Source organism: Bos javanicus, chromosome 26 (assembly GCF_032452875.1).
Source record: "Bos javanicus breed banteng chromosome 26, ARS-OSU_banteng_1.0, whole genome shotgun sequence".
NCBI classification, from domain to species: Eukaryota; Metazoa; Chordata; class Mammalia; order Artiodactyla; family Bovidae; genus Bos; species Bos javanicus.
In genome coordinates, this window is record NC_083893.1 from 43,790,225 (window position 1) to 43,811,965 (window position 21,741).

At 45.1% G+C, this 21,741-nt stretch overlaps 1 long non-coding RNA gene across 1 annotated transcript; it reads right to left on the reverse strand.

The window, feature by feature from the left end:
- Window positions 1-976: 976 nt before the first annotated feature.
- LOC133239533 (uncharacterized) lies at window positions 977-16,846 on the reverse strand. The gene is made up of 3 exons (XR_009733866.1): window positions 15,154-16,846; window positions 14,822-14,905; window positions 977-1,093 (listed from the first exon to the last, which is right to left on the reverse strand). It is a non-coding gene; the product is annotated as an uncharacterized LOC133239533 (long non-coding RNA).
- Window positions 16,847-21,741: the final 4,895 nt, after the last annotated feature.

Below are 21,741 nucleotides of genomic sequence, written 5' to 3' on the forward strand. Positions count from 1 at the left end.
GTCAAAAGTCCACATATAACTGTGCTTGTGTGTGCTTAGTTGCTCAGTCGTGTCCAGCTCTTTGCAACCCTTTGGACTGTTGCCCATCAGGCTTCTCTCCATGGGATTTTTCTGGCAAGAATACTGGAGTAGGTTGCCATTTCCTTCTCCAGAGGATCTTCTGACCCAGGTATCGAACTCACCTCTCCTGTGTCTCCTGCATTGCAGGCGGATTCTTTACCTGCTTTACCAGCCTAGCCATCGGGGAAGCCCACATATAAATTTGGACTCCTTCAAACTTAACTAATAGCCTGCTACTGATCAGAAATCTTACTGATAACATAAACAGCCAATAAACATATATTTTGTATGTTGTATAGATTATATGGGCTTCCCAGATGGTGCAATCATAAAGCATCTACCTGCCAATTCAGGGGAAACAAGAGACTCGGATTTGATGCCTGGATCTAAAAGACCCCCTGGAGTAGGAAGTGGCAACCCATTCCAGTATTCTGGAAAATTCTATGGACAAGGGAATCTGAAAGGTTACACTCCATGGGGTCTCAAAGAGTTGGACACGAATGAGCAGGCATGCCTGCCGTCACCAATAGATTAAATATTGTATTCTTACAATAAAGGAAGCTAGAGAAAAGTAAATATTGAGAAAATCATGAAAGAAAATACGCTTGCCGCGTTGTAGTGTATTTATCGACACTGTAAGCTTATGTCATCTGTTTACAAGCTGGATCAGTACCTATGTCAAAATTGTCTTATATGATGCAAAACAAGGTAGACATTCCGCATGTTACTAATACTAGACATCAAAAATGAAAAGATTCTATGAAAAAGAAATTCAAATTTATTTAGAGGTACAAGAGTTCCTGCACTGATAATGAAAATACAGCAATATGATTGGTCCACAGTAGCCTAGACTGTACACTAATGAATGACTTATACAATTTTTAGAACACACAGTATGACAGCGACATTCATAATATAATATTGGAAACATTGATTAAAAAAAAACACTTATCTGAGACAACAGGCTGGTAAATAGTTTCTCCAATTACAAGCGAGGCATGTTGCAGGAGAAGGTAATACTTGAAAAGTCAAGCTATAAAATAGTAAGAAAACTAACACGGTATTAATTTTCTATGAAATATCACTTACCTTCTGCCTATGTAAGGATAGACTGGTATCTATGTATATGTTATGCATTCATGACCTAGCTAACTGTTTCTTAATTTTTTTTATATTTCTAGGCTAGGCTGTTTGTCTAAGTTTCTTTCAAATGGTCGCACAGCTCCAGAAAAGTTGCCAATTTATTTATTGAAAAGAATCTGCATGTAAGTAGACTCTTGCAGTTCAAACACCTGTTGTTCAAAGGGTCAACCAGGGCAGTCTGTCTGGATAAGACTGCCCAATGTGGGGAGCCATGTGGGCAGGACCCAGGGCTTGGTCTCCACAGGCTCCTAGGACCCAGCAGAACACGTGGTGCGTAATGGGGACTCAAGAGGGGTGATTGAACCAGGGGCCCGGGCGGGACGCTGGGCCACAGCCTTGGAAACCATGGTCCCCTGGAGCGGCTGCAGGATGCCGGGGGCAAACCAGCTCAGAAATGTCTCAGTGCTCATGGTGTTCCGTGCTCCTCTGTCAAGCTGGGGCTGGCCCGGGACCCCGGGGTTGCAAAGCCCGGCCGATAAACGTGGGCCGATAAACGTGGGCCGTAGGGACTGGGGGCTCCCCACAAGCCCGCAGGGGGGCGCAGAGCCCACATGGGGGTGGGGGCGGGGTGCGTGTGACGGAGGCCGGGTCGAAACCGAGCCAGGTGGAGGCTGGAGCCTGACGGCCTGAGGGGACGCCCTGTGACCGCACATCCTGGGGAAAATTATCTGCCTTCTTCACTGGGCGGCTAGGAGATCACAAAGCGAAGATGTGGGAAAGCGCTTTACAGGCTGTAACGAGCAAGGTGGTTTGTCAGCGTTCCCTTTCCTCCCTACTCTCCTCCCCCTTCCTTCCTCTCTCCCACGAAGCCCCCCAGACCTCGCCCCTGCCCTGCCTGCCCGGCCCTCCTGAGAGCGAGGCCCCTGAGGACCCCGCTGGGGGCAGCGGCTTCTTCTCCCTCTTTCTCGCCAGCCCCGCGGAGCCCGCTGGTCGGCGCCCACCCACCATCTGCCCTTCCTGCCTGGGGACAAGCCCCCCGCCCCCAGCCTTCAGAGTCCAGGCGGGCGGGTGAGGCTGGGCACGGAGCTGAACACACCGGCGGGGCCACCTCAAACTCAAGCTGGCAGTGCCGCTGGGGGTGTTCTTTCTGACCGCATGTCAGCCAAGGCTGGGCCCGGTGAATCCCATGGAGGGGCTCGTGTGCCTGACGACCTAGATCACAGAGCCGCTACCCTGGCCTCAGTTTCCCCACGTTTCGGAGACTCCCCCCGAAGGCCCCTCCCCGGTCTGGAATCTGGAATTGCTTCTCTTGGTTGGCTGCCAGGGCAAATCCCCGGCTGAGGGGAGGAGACCCCCCACCCCCCGCCAATCAGGGCCTTCCTGCCCCTCCCAGGGCGCACTGCCTCAGCCCCAGAGGAGGGATCTGGCCTCATCTCCAGTCTGCAAGGGAGCATCAGGGACCACCGCCCGGCCCTGCTGGTCCAGAACCTCGCTGACCCTGCCAGGCAGAGGCCCCGCTCTGTGCCAGGCTCTGCCTCGCTCCTCGACCTCCCCTAGACGTGGGTGGCGCTTCGGGCAGGTTGTGTCAGAAGCAGACCCAGGGCAGGGTCAGACCTGCAGAAATTTATTGCGAGGATGAGGGGGAGGAAGCCTGCCGCCTTGAGCACAGAGAGGGGCCGGGAGGAAGGTTGGGTGGCATCTTGGTCTGCTCGGGCTGCCCAGACTGGGGCTCAACAGCAGATCTCTGCTCCCAGTTCTGGAGGCTACAAGTCCACGCTCAGTGTGTTGGCAGTCTGGGTTCCTTCCGAGTCCCTTCTCCTTGGCTTGCAGGTGGTCCCTTCTTGCTCTGTCCTCACAGGGTTTCTCCTGTGTGCATGTGTATCTGTGTCCTAGTCTCTTCTTCTTATGAAGGTACCAGGCAGATTGGATTAGAGTCCAGGTTAATAACCTTATTTTAACTTAATTACCTCTTGAAAGGCCCTGTCGCCAAATACAGTCACATTCTGGGGTACAAGGGTCAGGACTCCAATGTACGGATTTGAGGGGACACAGTGAAGCCCATAAGAGCTCAGAAAAGCCTCAGACCTTGGTGCAGCTTTAGAAGAGGCTGGGCCAGGCTGAAGGGGAGGCCCTGAACCCCAGGGCCCGGGGGAGCCCCACATCCTGCAGGAATGGGCAGACACGAATCACCCCTCTCCTTCTGTGCTTGGTTGCTGGCTGGGAGCAGCTGGGGGAGGTGGGTTAAGAGGGGCAGCGCTGGGGTGTTGGCCATCTGGGCCCCCAGCAGCGTGTCCTCTCACAGGAGGGATGAGCAGCATGTTTCTGCATCGCATAAGGTGTTTAAGCGACAGAAAAGGAAATGCGTATCCTCCAAAACTTCAACATAATCACCACCGAGAAACAACGCAGGGTTCCATAGCTGGGCGGATGGGTGAATATGGGTGGTGTGTTCACACGATAGGGCTGATTCATGCAACGTGGATGAATCTGGAAAATGTGTTATGCTGAAAGAATTCCGACACAAAAGAGTACGTATTACATGATTCCATTAATAGGAAGTCCAAGAAGGCACAAGGGGGTTGAGCGTCAAGGAACTGACTGAGATAATTCTCTGCAGTGATGGGAATGTCCTGTATCTTGATTCAGGTTTTGGTTCTACTTTATCAAAACTCACTGAACTGTGCTGAAAAGTCTCTGCCTTTCCTAGTTTGTAAAAATTTTTTAACTTCTTATTTTGTGTTGCAGTATAGCCGATTAACCATGTTGTGATAGTTTCAGATGGATAGCAAAGGGACTCAGCCATATATATATACACTAATCCATTCTTCTTAAACTCCCCTCCCATCCAGGATGCCATGTAACATTGAGCAGAGTTCCCTGTGCTATATGGTAATCCTAGTTGGTTATCCATTTTAAATATAGCAGTGTGTATATGTTGCTCCCAAACTCCCCAACTATCCCTTCCCCCCAGGGCCCCCCAACAAGTAACCATAAGTCTAAGTCTAATCATAAGTTTTCTAAGTCTCAACAGTTTGTAAATTTTACCTCAATAAAGGAAAACATCCCCACCATGTAGATGAGGCTCAGAGAGGGTAAAGGTTTGTTCGAGAAGCACAGCAGTTGGGCTTGGGTTAGAACCCCACCTGCCGAGCCCTAGTCCATGCCCATGTGAGACCTGGTGTCTTGTGCCTCCCAGAAGTGACCCATGAGGTTTCTGTGCAGCCACAGAAATTCCTGAATCCCCTTGGGGCATGGAGCTTCCCAGGTGGCGCTAGTGGTAGAGAATCTGCCTGCCAATGCAGGAGACATAAGGGATGGGGGTACAATCCCTGGGTCAGGAAGATCCCCTGGAGGAGGGCATGGCAACCCTCTCCAGTATTCTTGCCTGGAGAATCCCATGGACAGAGGAGCCTGGCGGGCTATAGTCCATAGTGTCGCAAAGAGTTGGAGACGACTGAAGTGACTTGGCATGCACACACGCCTGGGGCATGGCCACTACTCCCCTTGACAGCGGGGGCCTCAGGCTCCTGGGTGAGGATCCAGTCCTTGTCAGCAGAGTTTGCCCAAGTCACACTCTGCAGCAGGATGGGCAGCAGCTTCGGGGGTGGGGCCTGCCTGCCTGCGTGCCTGCTCTGTCCTGTCTGACTCTGCGTGACCTCATGGACTGTAGCCTGCCAGGGCTACAGAATCCATGGAATTCTCCAGGTAAGAGTTCTGGAGTGGGTTGCCATTTCCTCCTCCAGGGGATCATCCCCACCCAGGGACTGAACTGGAATCCCCTGCGTCTCCTGCATTGCAGGCAGATTCTTTACTACTGAGCCATCGTGGAAGCCCTTAGAGGTACGGACCCAGCCCCAAACAGGCCCTGGCTTTAGTTAGGCCTGGGCCAGGCTAGCAGAAGCCACAGGTGAGGCCTCTCCAAGGCTCTGGGGAGCTTGATGGGCGATCAATCAAGCCCAAATCTTAGCTTCACCTTCATTACCAGCTGAGTATCTTGGCCCAACAATTCTGAGCCTATTTGCTCAGGATTAGACTGGCAGCAGAAAAAAAAAAGGGGAGGGAGGTAAAAGGAGGACACATATAAAGCGCCTGAGACAGAGGAGGCTCTTGACAACATCATTGCTTTCATCTCTCCTAATCATGTCACTCATTCATTCATTCATTCAGTTAGTCATTCAACAAACATTTATTGAGCCCCTGTTTTCACCAGGATGGTGCTGTGCACAGAGATGAATCAGCCCTTCAGTCAATGAGCTCACAGCCTGGTAAACAAATTATTAGAATTACTAGTTTTGCAATACACTTTAATACCTGGTTAGGTTAGTTCTGCCCTCCTAATACTTCCTTCTCTGAATTTTGCAGACTATTCTTAAATGTTTATTTATAGAAACCTCAGAAGCAGTTTGTGGAACTTACAAAAAATTAGCATAAAGAATGATTATGTACATATTATAGGTAGGGTTTCAATCTGTGAGAAAAAGGTGGAGAGTTTAGTAAAAAATATTGAAAAAATTAGGTAGCCAAAAAAAATTCCAGAAGGGAAAAGATTTTAAATGTCAAAAAATAAAACCATAAAAATATTAGAACATTTTTCAAGGGGGAAAACTTTCTAGATATGACACAGAAATCATGAAGGAAAAGCTAATCAATGCATCCATGTAAAAATGAAACAATTTTTTGGCCTTAAAACTTACCAGAAACAAAAATCAGAGACAAATGACAGAAAAAAATTAATTGTAGCATGTGTGACAAAAGTCCATTTCCTCTAATGTGTGAAAGAATTCCTGCAAATCTTTATGTAAAAGACAAAAATTCAGTTTAAAAAATCAATGTACAATACATGAGCAGAAAGTTTACAGTAAAGAGAATAAAAATATCTTTTTAAAACAAACTTGAGACTTCCCTGGCAGTCCAGTGGTTAAGGATCTGTGTTTTGTAGGGGACACAGGTTCAATCCCTGGGGAAAGTAAAATCCCACATGCTGCTTGCGTGGCGAAAAAAATTAACTAAAAATTAGAGAGTCTTATTTTGAGATAACTGTAGTCTTGCAGAAGAGTTGCAAAGATAACACAGTTTCCATGAACTCTTCACCCAGATTCCTCTAATATTAACATCTTACATAACCACAGTACAATGATCAAAACTAAGAGTTAACTTTGGTACAATACTACACCTGTACAGTACGACACTGTACTCTGTACTAACTGAATACAGAGTTTATTTGTATTTCACTACTTTTTCCACTAATGTCCTTTTCTTTTAATCCAGTTCAGGACCCCTCTTTGCGGTAAGTTGTCACGTCTCTTTAGTTTCTTCCCATCTGTGACAGTTCTTCAGTCTTTTTCCCTTGTCTTCCATGCCTTGGGCAAGTATGGATGTGAGAGCTGGGCCATAAAGAAAGCTGAGCGCCAAAGAATTGATGCTTTTGAACTGTGCTGTTGGAGAAGACTCTTGAGAGTCACTTGGACTACAAGGAGATCCAACCGGTACCATCCTAAAGGACTAATGTTGAAGCTGAAACTCCAATACTTTGGCCACCTGATGTGTAGAACTGATTCATTTGAAAAGACCCTGATGCTGGGAAAGATTGAAGACGGGAGGAGAAGGGGACGACAGAGGATGAGATGGTTGGATGGCATCACTGACTCAATGGACATGAGTTTGGGTAAACTCGGGGAGTTGGTGATGGACAGGGAGGCCTGGCATGCTGCGATTCATGGGGTCGCAAAGAGTCGGACACGACTGAGTGACTGAACTGAACTGAACTAAACTGGACACTTGAAAAGAGTACTGACTAGATATTTTGTAGAATGTCCCTCCGTTTGGGTTTGTCTGGTATTTACCCTTGATTAGACTGAGGAGTGAGGTGCATTCTCGGTGCAGCGTCAGGACTCCGTGGTGTTGATGTCTTAACCTTGAATGTATGGCTGAAGAGGTATCTGCTGTTTCAACCCTGTGAAGTTACTATTTTCCCTTCTGAAGTTATTATTTTGAGTGAGATATTTTTGAGATTATGTAAATATCCTATTTGCTCTTAAACTTTTACCCACTAATTTTAACATCAATCAGTGAGTTTTACCTGTAGCAGTTATTACTGTGATGTTGGGTTTTTTAATGATTTATTTGGCTGCTTTGGGTCTTTGTTTCAGCATGCTAAAACTGTTAGTTGTGGTATGCAAATTCTTAGTTGTGGCATGTGGGATCTAGTTTCCTGACCGGGGGTCAAACCCAGGCCCCTGTGTTGGTAGCATGGAGTCTTACCACTGGGCTGCCAGGGAAGCCCCGTTGTGATGTTTCAGTGGTGATCACCTATTATCAGTCTCCCATTCCTTCAACATTTATTGACTGAGATTCTTCTGTAAGGAAGAGTTATCACCTCTCTTCCCCTTATTCAGTTAATCATTTTTATCAATATGGACTCATGGCTATTTCAGTCTTTTAATTATAATCCATTATTATCTAGTTTACTGCTCATGTTGTTCCCAAATATTAAACACAAAAACATGTTTCAAAAGCTTCAATTTGGGAAATGAAAATTAAAATGCAATGGGATGTAGTGCTTTTTCCCATTAGGCTAAGATGAAAAAGCTCACTGATACAGCATATTAATGAGATTAAGGGAAATGGCACTCATATCAAGGTGGGATTGTAGACTGTACCATCTCTGTGGAGGGCAGTCTAGCAAAACCAGTTAGAATTAAAGTGCGTATATCCTCAGACTGAGCAAATCAACTTCCAGAATTTTTCTAGAGATATTCTCCTACGTGGGAAATTATGAAGGTGTATGTTCTTAATTGGTCAGTCACCTCCGACCCTTTGTAAACCTTTGGACTCTAGCCCACCAGGCTCCTCAGTCCATGGGATTTTTTCAGGCAAGGATGCTGGAGTAGATTGCCATTTCCTGTTCGAGGGGATCTTTCCCACCCAGGGATGGAACCCGTATCTCCTGTGTCCTGCATTGCAGGCAGATTCTTTACCCGCTGAGCCACGTGGTATTAGCAACATTGCTTATAATATCAAAAGATTGGAAGCTGCAGAAATGTCAGTCATTAGAAGACTGTTAGGTAATTATGAGCGCTCCAATAGGGGAGCACCATGCAGTGCTTATAATAAGGCAGACTTCTGAGTACTTACATTAGGGGTGATCCTCAAGCAGGGAGATTAAGTGAAAAGTTAAGATTTGAAATGCATATATAGACTACTTTTCAGAAATTTTTCTTAAATTATTTATTTGGTAATTCCATCCCCTTTATCTTCTTCGTTCTCCTTTCTCTGGAGGAACTTGTGCTATTTGTAATGGTGGATGCCTCCTGGACCGGTCCTCTGATTTTCTTATCCTTGTCTGACTATTTTTTCTTAGTGTCTTGACTTTCTAGAAAATTTCTTCAGTGTTATCTTCTAAACCTATTAAACTTTTTAATGTAATTTTTAAAGTACAATTTACATAAAATAAAATGCACTGATTTTAAAGGTACAGATTCATAGATTTTTATAAAGGTGTATATCCACCACCCTGTAAGATATATATATATATATAAATATATATATATTGGTTTTATATATGTATTAATATATATTATAAATATATTTTTATATAATTATATATTATAATAGATATTTCATGTATTTTATAAATATATTTTATATTTTTATAAATATACTTATATACTTATATTTTATAAATATATTATATATAAATATAATATATATCTTATATATTAAATATATATTTGCATATCTATATTATATCAATATATGTTTATATATATTTATATTATATAAATATTATATATATAAATTATATATAATATATAAAACTTATACTTTATTATATTATATTAAATATATTATTATATATAACATGTTATATATAATATATTATAATATATGTAATATATAATATGTATAATAAATATATATCCATATATTTAATACTATATATAATATAATATATAATATGTGATTATATACAATATTTATATGCTATATATTTAATATATATTAATGTATACAATATTATATACAATATATACATTTTTATATTATATATCATATATCATATATTATATATATAATATAAAAAACCATAATCCTAGTAAATTCTTCCTGCCCCTCTCTAGCTCATCTCCTGCCCCCTCACCTCTCCCTTACAGAATCCCTTATGCAATCACTATTCTGATTTCTGCTGCTGCTGCTGCTGCTAAGTCGCTTCAGTCATGTCCGACTCTGTGTGACCCCATAAAGGGTAGCCCACCAGGCTCCCCCATCCCTGGGATCCTCCAGGCAAGAATACTGGAGTGGGTTGTCATTTCCTTCTCTGAATTCTGATTTCTAGTAACCAAAATAAATTCCTGAAGGATTATGATGTAAATATTAAAATCATAAAAATATTGGAAGAGAACATTCCAAGTGGGGCAAGGATTTCCTAAATAGAACATATTATGGCATTTTTTATTGTATAGAACAGTCTTGGGTTCTCAGAAAATTGGAGAAGAAAAGTACAGTTTCCTATAAACCTCTCATCCACACTCCCCCTGCCTACCATCAATATCCCTGCGTCTGTATGGTTCATTTATTACAATCAATGAACCAACACACACACATCATTATCGACCAAAGTTCATAGTTTATGGTAGGGTTCACCCTTGGTGGTGTGCATTCTATGGATTGGGACAGATGTGTAAAAGGCACATGTCCACCATTATAGTCTCATTCAGAGTAGTTCCACCACCATAAAAATCTTGCATACCCCATTTTCAATCCTACCCTCTCCCACAATGCTGGGCAACCAGTGATCTTTTTAATGTTTCCATAGTTTTTCTTTTCTCAGGATGTCACATTAGTTGGAACCGTACAGTATGTGGCCTTGTCAGACTGACTTCTTTCACTTAGTAATATGCTTTTAAGTTTCCTCAATGTCTTTTCACAGCTTGATAGATCATTTCTTTTCAGTGCTGAATATGATTCCATTGTGGATGTGCCATATTCATTCATGGTGACCAGTAGTTTTGTGACTGAGTGTGCAAGGGAGCCCTGGGTATTGCCAGCTCCTGTGTCTTTTCAGGTTTCTGCCGTGTAAACCTGTGCCTTCAGCTTTCCTCACCGCTGAGGTCGGACCTGACTTTCTTGGGTCTCCTAATCGGTCACCACCAGCTCATTTGATTTCCAGTTTCCAAAATGTGCTTGGTATTTTCCTTTCTGTGCTTGGTGTTCTCTCTGTCCTTGTGGATTTCTATTTTTGTCTTTTGCTTGTTTAATCTCTTCCCTGTAGATTTCAGGAGGGAGCGAAGTGAGATGCACACGTTCAATCCACCATTTCAACCCAGAAGTCCTCCTAGTATCTTTGACTTGTTTAATGAAGAACTAAATAAAATAATGATTCTTCCTCTATTGCTATATGGCAAATCTACCAGAATCTTATAATTTGATTTTATATTTATTTTATTTTTGCTGTCCTGGGTTTCTGTTGCTGCGTGGACTTTTTCTCTGGTTGTGGCGAGTGCAGGCTACTCTGTCATTGCAACATGTGGTCTTCTCATTGCGGGCTTCTCTTTTTGCGAAGCATGGGCTCTAGGGCACACGGGCTTAGTAGTTACAGCTCCCGGGCTCCAGGCCATAAACTCAATAGTTGTGGCACACAGACTTAGTTGCTCCACAGCATGTGAGACCTTCCTGACCCAGGGATCGAACCCATGTCTCCCGCATGGGCAGATCCTTCACTTCTGAACCACCAGGAGCGCCCTCTAGCAGAGTTTTAAAACATTAAGTTTGCCCTCTGAGTTGTAAAAATATTATCCCAACATTACAAATTCTTATTATCCCAAGAATTTTTAATGTTCTTGCTTCAAAATTCACATTCAGTATTGAAAAAAAGTTTTGTTTAGTCCTCATAGAGATGGAGGAGCCTGGTAGGTCCATGGGGTCGCTAAGTCGGACATGACTGAGCGACTTCACTTTCACTTTTCACTTTCATGCGTTGGAGAAGGAAATGGCAACCCACTCCAGTGTTCTTGCCTGGAGAATCCCAGGGACGGGGAGCCTGATGGGCTGCCGTCTATGGGGTCGCACAGAATCAGACACGACTGAAGTGACTTAGCAAGCAAGCATAGAGATTGCATGAAATGTCTTGGAAATAAGACATAGTATGGAAATTTCTCTTGTCTGAATAGTTAATGTGGGACTGAAAGAATTCTCGAGTGCGTGTTGTGTACCAGACCTGACCCAGAAGTGTTCAATGAGGCTTAAGCACAGACAGAACCCTTCCACCTGCTGCCTCAGTCCTGGGGCGAGCCCACAAGGCCTCATCACAGCCCCTGCTCAGGAAGTCCTGGCCCAAAGCTTCCTGGTCACTTCTAGCCAGCCCTCTTCCTCCAGCTGAACCTGAGGGACAGGCCTCCTGCTCAGCTCTGCCCACTTGGCTCCTTCCACTATCTCGCTGCTGAGAACAGAATTCTGGGGATCGGTTCAGTTCAGTCACTCAGTCATGTCTGACTCTGAAGCCCCATGGACTACAGCATGCTAGGCCTCCCTGTCCATCACCAACTCCCGGAGTTACTCAAACTCATGTCCATTGAGTTGGTGATGCCATCCAGCCATCTCATCCTCTGTCATCCCCTTCTCCTCCCGCCTTCAATCTTGACCACATAATCAGAAACTTATGTGGAATCTCCACTTCAGGCCACTTTCCTCTGTGTTTTATTGATCCGGCTATTAAAACAACCTCAACAATGACATCAAAACAAAGTCCCTTTCTAGGACAAATTCTGCCCAGTGAGTCTCAGCTGTTGATTGATGGGTAGTCTTATCTGCCTGTGTGGGGCCTTCCAGGTGGCGCTAGCGGTAAAGAACCCACCAGCCAAGGCAGGGGACGTAAGAGACGCAAGTTCCATCCCTGGGCTGGGAAGATCCCTTGGAGGAGGGCATGGCAACCCACTCCAGTGTTCTTGCCTGGAGAATCGCGTGGACAAAGGAGCCTAGTGTGCTACAGCCCATAGGGTTGCCTTTGCAACCTTCAGACACAACTGAAGCAGAGCTCAGCACTCGTTTGCTTGTGTAGATTTTTCTTTCTATGCAGAGAGGTTGGTGAGTGACAAGTGTCCCCACATCCTAGAGGAAGAAACGGGATGCATCACAGCAATGACAGAGAGAGCCAAACTGGTTCTGCAGACCCCCTCTGCCACCACCCCAGCCTCCCCAACCCCAGAGTAAGGATAGGCTGGGAAGGATTGCCAGCCTGGGCTTCGTGGGGCTTGTGTGTCTCTCCATACATTTCACATTTGTTAAATAACTGCTCTAGGCAATTAGCCTATAACCCCAAAGCAGTGCTTTCTGCTAATACCTTGTCTAGATCTGCGGTAAAGAAGGCGTCTTCCTTCTCACTACGTCAAATCCAGAAGCAGGGCTCTGCACGCTCAGGTGCAATGTGAAGACAGATAGGGTAGAACCAATGTGATGTCCACTCTCCCAACTGCTACACCAATGACAGTTACTGGTGTCTTTCCATCAGAGGGTGGGGTGGATCAGTCCAGACAAGATGGCCCACTACATTTGACCCAGGCTGTGAGAGAGGAATTGACCACTTTGAAGGCTCCATAACCCTGACCGTTAGTTAAACACTGATCCAGGTTAGGGTCAAGCCCTGGCAGTGGGACTAGCCGCTCTGTCTCCCTGCGGAGGTGCTGGGGGAGGAGGGACACCTCTGGGGGGCACCCTCTTGTGTTGTTGAGGCAAGGACATGGGAGAGCGATGCTGGGGGCACAGGTTCAATCCCTGGTGGGGAAGCCAAGGCCTCACCATTCCCACGGCATGGCCAAAATAAATAGAAAGAAAGAAAGAAATTCTCCAGCCACTGACATTTAAAAAAAATATTAAAAAAAAAAGAACACAGTAGAGGGCATAGACGTTCTTTCTTCCTACAAGTAGCAACATTCTAAAAGTTGTCTAAGAGACAACCTAAAAGTCCAGTAGGAGGTGAATTGCTAACTTATGGAATATTCATAAAACAGAAACTTATACAGTTATTTCATAAAACATTTTCTAAGAATTTGCATGTTATGTTCACCCATCAGTTCAGTTCAGTCGCTCAGTCGTGTCCGACTCTTTGTGACCCCATGAATTGCAGCACGCCAGGCCTCCCTGTCCATCACCAACTCCCGGAGTTCACTCAAACTCACATCCATCGAGTCGGCGATGCCATCCAGCCATCTCATCCTCTGTCGTCCCCTTCTCCTCCTGCCCCCAATCCCTCCCAGCATCAGAGTCTTTTCCAATGAGTCAACTCTTCCCATGAGGTGGCCAAAGTACTGGAGTTTCAGCTTTATATGTATACACATATATAATCATGTAGGGAAAAGATAAATGTGAGTAAATATATATGTACACTTAATACACTTAAACGTACACACACATACACAACTTCAATAATGGTAAATTCAAATTACATATTTCTGGAAATTCTTTAAAATGTTATCTGTGATTAGCTCTCTTGGCTGGGGGCATATGGGTAATTTTAATTTTCTTCTTTATTCCTTTCTGTACTTTCGAGGTCTTCTGTAAGAAATAAACATTAGCTTTGTTTGATTTTCTCCCCCTAGAGAAGCTGGGGTACTCCTGGAGAAACCAAGGTTGAGTGGGATGCTCACCTGGACCCTGGACGGTAATCTTTTTTTTTTTTTTTAGTATTTATTTATTTATTTGGCTGTGCTAGATCTCAGCTAGGGTATGTGGAATCTAGTTTGCTGACTGGATAGGACCCAGGCCCCCTGCATTGGGAATGTAGAGTCTTAGCCATTGGAAGACCAGGGAAGTCCCCTGGACAGCAATCTGAAAGGCAGGATGGTGGGGAAATGTCACAGCAGAAAGCCAATCTTCCCAACTTGTCATCAGCTGGAAGAGCTAGCAAGAGACAATCAGGGCAAATCCAGAGAACCGGATTAAGGCCAAAGGTTGGGGCCCTGGGCAGACAAGAGGGAAGCTTTTTCGAGAAAGCCAGAGCCTCGTGTATGGACAGGACTGGAGCGAAGAGTGTGCCAGTCCCTTGGGGACAAACTGCACAGTCACAGACACTTCAGAAAACAGTCACAGCAGTGGGCCACCTTCGTGATATACACCTCTGTCAGTCTCTCTCTCGGCACGCCAGTCTCCTCTGCCTGCCATTGTATACGGGGCCAGGTGCAATAGTCTTGGCAAATCCTTCTATGACCTCTGGACCCGCAATGGTGATAACAGAGGAGCCAGAGCCTTAAAGAGCCAACAGCCACAGCCTGGAGGAATCCAGGAAGCATGAGTTGAAAGTCACCCAGTCATGGCAGAGAGTGCGAAGGCAGCACCAGTGGCTGCAGGGGAAAGGCAGGAGCCAACCAGGGCAGAGGACGAGAGATGATGTAGAGAAACTTCCAGCTGGCAGCTCGGGGTCAGACTGCCGAGGTTTCCCTCTGCCCCGTGGAGGACGGAGGACTGCTGCGCCCAGCCACGTGGGGCCATGTGACCACCCCTCTGGCCTCCCCCGTCCCCCTCCTCCTGACATCTGCAAGTCACAGCGTGGCCTTGTTTCTGCTGGACGCCACCGTGCTTTAGGAGACTGATGTAGGAGCAGTCAGAATTTTCCAGACCCTGGAAGACAAATGAACCTTTTCTCTACACCTTTTGAAATCTTCTGTCTTAAGGGTCCAGGACATACCTCTGGGTCCTGACTTTGGTTCGTTGTCCACCCTGCAGGGGACTCTTGTCATGATGCATCTTCTCTACCACTGGTTAGTCCCTCCTGTGGGTTGACGTGAAGACCAAAGGCAGAGTCAGTTCCCTTTTGTCTCCTTTTTTCTAGAATTTGTTGTTGTTGTTTAGTCGCTATGTCGTGTCCAACTCTTTTGCACCCTCATGGACTGTTGCCCACCAGGCTTGCCTGTTTTTCAGGCAAGAAAATTGCAGTGGGTTGCCATTTCCTGCTCCAGGGGATCTTCCTAACCCACAGATTAAACCCATGTCTCCTCCCTTAGCTGGTGGATTCTTTACCACTAGGCCACCATGGAAGAAAACTGTCAAGTCGGTAATTTATCAAGCCTTTGTGACTTAAATTCTTAATCTTCATTCCTTTAGTGAATGAGCTTGTCACCGAAATGCTGCCGCCACTTCTTTTTCTTTAGGCCTCAGGCTCAGGGTTTAGAATCTCCAGATGCTGTCCTGTGCTATGTAATATGGGTTGCCATGGAGCCAGAACTAGCTTGTAGATGCTGAAATCCTGCAATTTCGCCGAGAGACAGGATGATCTGTTATGTGTAGATTTGAGTCACGTGTAGATTAAGCTGCTCGGTGACAAGAGTTGTGATTTGGTGGTTTGCATCAGCTTCAGCAGATCACCCTCTTGACTTTGTCAACTGAGTGAGTTACAATAAATTTGTGTGTGTGTGTGTGTGTGTATTTGTTTTTTTGACCATGGCGTGCAGCATGAGGGATCTTAGTTCCCCTATTGGGGATCGAAGCCGCACCACTTGCAGTGGAAGTGTGAAGTCTTAACCACCGGACCACCAGGGAAGTCCACAATCATTGAAACAGCTAAATAACTCATTTGGTAACAGGATACTGAATTTTAAGTTGATGGATGATGCCCTTTTCTGGCCTGGTCTTTCACTGTATTTACAAAGTCTGCTGCCACTGAGGAGTCAGCTGAGAAGTCCCTCTAGATTTGGGGCTGGTGACTGTCAGTCTTCAAGGAAGCGTTCCCACTTCCTTCTCCTCCTCCAGCTGCAGCTTCTTGACCCTGCCATCACGCCTGCTCAGCACACTCCCCTTCAGTCAGGGGGCATCTGGGTGCCTCAAGAAAGAAGCACTGGAGGACCAAATCCTGCTGCTCTGACCTTTCACCTCTAAGCCAACTGGACAACCACTTGTCATTGACATACTTATTATGGACACTCTATGGGCACCCTCACGGCCCCTCCTCTGGCTTCTCTGGCCCCTTGGTAGTTTATTTGTCCTTTAATTGATGGTTTTTTCCCCATACATTTAACATTTTTATTTTCTAAAACCACTCAATCTTCTTTATGGTTTTCTTGCTTTGAAATCATACATAGAAAGGTCTTCCCATATCCAAGAATACTTAACATATTCAACTATTTTTTCTAGTTTTTTGCCCTGGTCAAGGGGGTGGAGCTAGATAGCCATATATTGATAGACAGCTGGGGCAGAGAAGGCTAAGGTTTATCCGTTGATGACAAGTTCAGAGCAGATAACAAATTGAAGTTAAGAAAACTTCCCAGGACACCAACCATTTGTCTTGTAGGTGAAGACTGATGTCGTGATTGACTAGTAGGTCCTTTTCTTCCGCGATAGGGGACTTTCTCTGTGCCAGCTTCGCGGAGTGGTCAGGCCAGGAGTCTCCCCCGTGCACATGCGTGCTGACAGCCAGGAGCTGCGGGGCTTCCAGGAGGTCGGCTCTCAACGCCGCCCGGCAGCCCAGAGGCTGTTGGTTCTTTTCCTCCTTCCCGTATAAATGAGGAAAGAGAAATGAAGAGCAAGCAAACCTATGCGCGTGTCGAGTGTGCGCATGTTGTGCATGCGTACTTACACACATAAGTGTGCAGGCTTTGCAGGTATATTAGTTTCCTTAAGTGTCAGAAACAAATGGCCACACTCTGAGTGGCTGGGCACAGCAGGCATGTCTTCTCTCACAGTCCTGGAGGCTGATAGAAACTAAGGCGCTGGCAGGACCATGCTTCCTGCAAGGAACGCTATAGGCAGATCCCTTCTCGCCTCTTCCTAGCTTTCAGAGGTTGCCGGGAGTCCTCGGTGTTCCTTGGCATGTAGACGTATCACTGCAACCTCTGCCTCTGTTGTCACGTGGCCTTCCCTGTGTTGCCCCTGTCTTTGATGTGCCCTCTCTTCTCCTTGTAAGGATGCCAGGCATGTGGGCTTTAAGGCCATACTGAAGCAGGATGACCTCATTATAACTGATTGCATCTACAAAGATTTTATTTCCAAACAAGGTCACATTCTGAGTTTCCGGATGGACATGAATTTGGGGGACTCTTACCTTGCCTAGTACACAGGGCTAAGACAGATGTATCCTGAATTCAAAGACATTAAATGTGAAAAAAATGTGCATCATTTTTTAAAAAAAATTATTTTTAATTGGAGGATAATTGCTTTATAATGTTGTGTAGGCATCTGCTATACATGAATGTGAATCAACCATAGGTATACATATGTCCCCTCCTTTTGAACCTCCCCCCCGACCCCATCCCACTCCTTTATGTTGTCACAGAGCACAGAGTGGAAAAGACCCTGATGCTGGGAGGGATTGGGGGCAGGAGGAGAAGGGGACAACAGAGGATGAGATGGCTGGATGGCATCACTGACTCGATGGAGGCCTGGCGTGCTGCGATTCATGGGGTCGCAAAGAGTCAGACACAACTGAGTGACCGAACTGAGCTGAAAAGCTAACCAGATCTCTTTGCTTTCCGAATGTCCTAATCGGAAAAAAAAAAAAAAAAACAATTAATCACAATGTTCTTTTGCACTTTCTTTTCTCTGCTCTCCCCACCAGCTGCTTACTGCTTAAAATCTAAGGAGTCTTCAATCTAATGAGTAATGATTCTTACCGAGTGAATGTAAGTAAGGGAACAGTTTAGGGGAATTACCTGTAGTGTGGAGGAATTAGAAAGCCATGTTCTATGTGGAGAAAAAATTCTCTTTTGTATTCTGGAAATTTTCTAGCACTTAACTGAAACTAAATATAGAGCGTTTTACTAAGTTTCATGCAGTGTCTCTTAAAATGTGAGAGTGCTTCATATTTTTTCCTTTTCTAGTTTTCAATCTCTGGTCCATTTATTTTCAGATTAAAACAAAGTTCTGAAAAGCCTTCCACAAAACACAAACCAAAGCAGCAAAGTGGAAAGGGGAATTGTTTTGATTAATGTTTGTAAACAACCTGGAAAAACTGTTGCTACTAGCATGACGTTTTTTCAATATGAAATATTACATTGAGACAAAATTTTATAGCTAGGAGTGAATTTAGCAAGACCACTGTCATTTTAAAGATCTCCCAGGTGGTTAATTACACATTTGCTATTTTTATTTACTGGGTATCAGGCACACATTTTTTTTTTTAGAAAAAAAGTAAATTTATTTTTTTTAAAACTTTTTATTTTGTACTGAGTATAGCCGATTAACAATGCTGTGATAGTTTCAGGTGAACATCGAAGGGACTCAGCCGTATACACATATCTATCCACTCTCCCTCAAACTCTTCTCTAGTCCAGGCTGCAGCGTAACATTGAGCAGAGTTCCCTGTGCTATACAGTAGGCCATTGTTGTTTATCCATTTTAAATATAGCAGTGAGGCACATATTTTTAAATAATGATAAAAATGAATGTTGGAGGGAACCACTGTAGTGATACGAACCACTCCCTCCCTGCATGAAAGTGAAGTCGCTCAGTGTCTGACTCTTTGCGACCCCATGGACTGTAGCCTAGCAGGCTCTTCTGTCCATGGGATTCTCCAGGCAATAGTACTGGAGTGGATTGCCATTTCCTTCTCCAGGGGAATCTTCCCGACCCAGGGATTGAACCCAGGTCTCCCACATCGTAGACAGACGCTTTACCGTCTGAGCCACCAGGGAAGTCCTAAGAGGTTTGTAAGGACGATGCAGATCTCAGTCCTTAGTTTTTTTTATCCAGTAAACTGATTAGTTAGTACAGATTCCATCTGACCTCAAAAATCTGCCAAGCACCAGAAGGCTGCCCCTTCAGCCTGCTGTTTCTGGTAAGGAACAGGGACGATTTCCTCAGGGAACGCGCTTGAAACATTATGTTTAAACTAACCAGACTCCAGAGAGCTCATAAAAGTACCCTTGCCTTTTTATCTGCCCTTCCTTGGTGACTCTCCATACCCAACACAAGCCTACTTCAGGTTTCTTCTTTGTTTTGTTTTTTAAGTTTCAGAGATAAAATATTTATGAGTGAAATAATATGATGCCTGGGATTTACTTCTCTACTTGCCATAAATGAAGTAGAGAAGCAGGTAGGGATAAAATTGAAACAAGACTGGCCATGAGTTGCTAACTGTTGATGCTGGAGGACAGATCCTGGAGCTCATGATCAGAATCCTATAGGGGAACATCCTTGTACCGACGTGGGAACTGCCCTCAGCTACCCCCGAGAGGAACTGCTGTGCTTACATACATTTACAATTTTACTGAACACTATCCAAGTGCTCTCCAAAGTGTCTGAACAAAATGACATTTCCGCCAGTCTCACCAAAACTTAAGAATTAACATTTTTTTTAAAAAAGAGGTTACATCCTCTCTTTTTTTTTTTTAGAAGCTTGTCTCTTTCTTTTTAAAAATTTATTTATTTTTGGCTCTACTGGGTCTTCATTTTCTCACCAAAGTTTAAGAATTAACATTTTAAAAAAGAGACTACATCCTCTTTTTTTCTTTATTTTTTAGGAACTTGATATCTTTCTTTTTAAAATTTTTAAAATTTATTTATTTTTGGCTGTACTGGGTCTTCATTTTCTCACCAAAGCTTAAGAATTAACATTTTTTAAAAGCGATTACATCCTCTTTTTTCTTTTTTTTTGAAACTTGATATCTTTATTTTAAAAATTTATTTATTTTTGGCTCTGCTGGGTCTTCATTGCTGCTCAAAATTTTTCTCTAGTTGTGGCGAGCAGGGGCCACACTCCCCAGTTGCAGTGCACGGGCTTTTCATTGGGGTGGCTTCTCTTGTTTCAGGGCACGGGCCCTCGGGTAGGTGGGCTCAGCAGTTGGGGCCCCCAGGCTCTGGAGCCCAGGCTCAGTAGCTGTGGCTCACAGGCTTAGTTGCTCCATGACATGTGGGATCTTCCCAGACCAGGGACTGACCCGTGTCTCCTGTATTGGCAGGCAGATTCTATACCACTGAGCCCCCAGGAAAGCTCCAAGAATTAACATTTTTATCAGTCTGATTTTTAAAAAGTGGTGTATCTCCTCTTTGTTTTCATTTTTATTATTCTCATCACTTAGTGCATATTTTTCGCATTTTCAGGCTCTTGGGGGTTTTTCCAGTGAATGATGCCTTTCCTCTTTCCGCTTCCCTCCAAGCAGTAATGTGCGGCAGTCTGCTTATGTCTGCTTATGAGAGACAATTGTTTCATTTTCTAGAATTTTGCCCGCTAGTTATCAAATATTGGTAGCTCAGAATTGGCCCTGGAGGGAATATTTATAGCCTGACAATCAGCAAACACTACAAATCAGGGCACCCGTCCCCAGAGAGCTGTTTACACTTAGCTGCATACTCCTGCCTCCAAGCATTTATATCCATACATAGCCTCATCAATTCTAAAGGAAATCAACCCTGACTATTCGTTGGAAGGACTGCTGCTGAAGCTGAAGTTCCAATACTTTGGCTACCTGATATGAAGAGCTGACTCACTGGAAAACACCCTGAGGCTGGGAAAGACTGAGGGCAGGAGGAGAAGGGGGTGACAGAGGATGAGATGGTGGGATGGCATCATCGACTCAATGGACATGAGTTTGAGCAAGCTCCGGGAGTTGGTGATGGACAGGGAAGCCTGGCGTGCTGCAGTCCATGGGGTCGCAAAGAGTCGGACACGACTGAGCGACTGGACAACAGCAACATAGACCAGTTCAAAAAGCATCGAGGTAAGCCTGAGGCTTGGATGGGCCCCTTGACCTGACACTGGGATGGGAAAGGGCTTAGTGGCTCTGTTTCCAGTGCTCAGCATCCCCTGGTGGACATTGGCGGGGTGGACAGTGCCTCCAGGGCGTCTGGGAGAACTCAGCACTCCTGTGGCAAGGCTAGGTGGACTTGGACTCAGGACACATGGACTCTCCTGGAGTAGAGTCTTTTCCTTGGCCAGTCTCACATCTGTGCCCAGTGTGGCCTGCTGTATCATTTGTGGGGCCCAGTGTAATATGAAAATATGGGGATCCTTGTTCAAAAGCCAAAAAAAAAAAAAAAGGCCTTTCTTTCTTCACCTAAGATTTCTTCATCAGTCATGGTGTTCTTTGCCTGTTATTTAATGTCATGTTCTCTGGGTCATGGGCTTGCCTCACAGCTCAGTTGGTAAAGAATCTGCCTGCCAACACAGGAGACCCTGGTTCAATTCCTGGGTCGTGCAGATCCACTGGAGAAGGGATAGGCTACCCACTCTAGTATTCTCAGGCTTCCCTGTGGTTCAGCTGGTAAAGAATCCGCCTGCAATGTGGGAGACCTGGGTTTGATCCCTGCATTGGGAAGATGCCCTGGAAAAGGGAACAGCTACCCACTCCAATATTCTGGCCTGGAGAATTCCATGGATTGTATAGTTCTTGGGGTTGCAAAGAGTTGGACACGACTGAGCAACTTTCACTTTTTCTCTGGGTCATGGGGTTATTTGTGGGGCGAATACAATATCCCAGTGTTGCCAGGGCTCTTGCCTGGTGACTTGGCACACAGGGTGTGTGTGACCCACCTGCATGCCCATGCCCGGGACCCCTCCTGGAGTGAAGGCAGGTGTGGTCACAGCATCACAGCAGGGGAGTGGGCAGCTGAATGAATCCAGGCTCTGATTCCCTGATGCATACTCCACTGACCCATGAAACGTCACTTACAAAACAT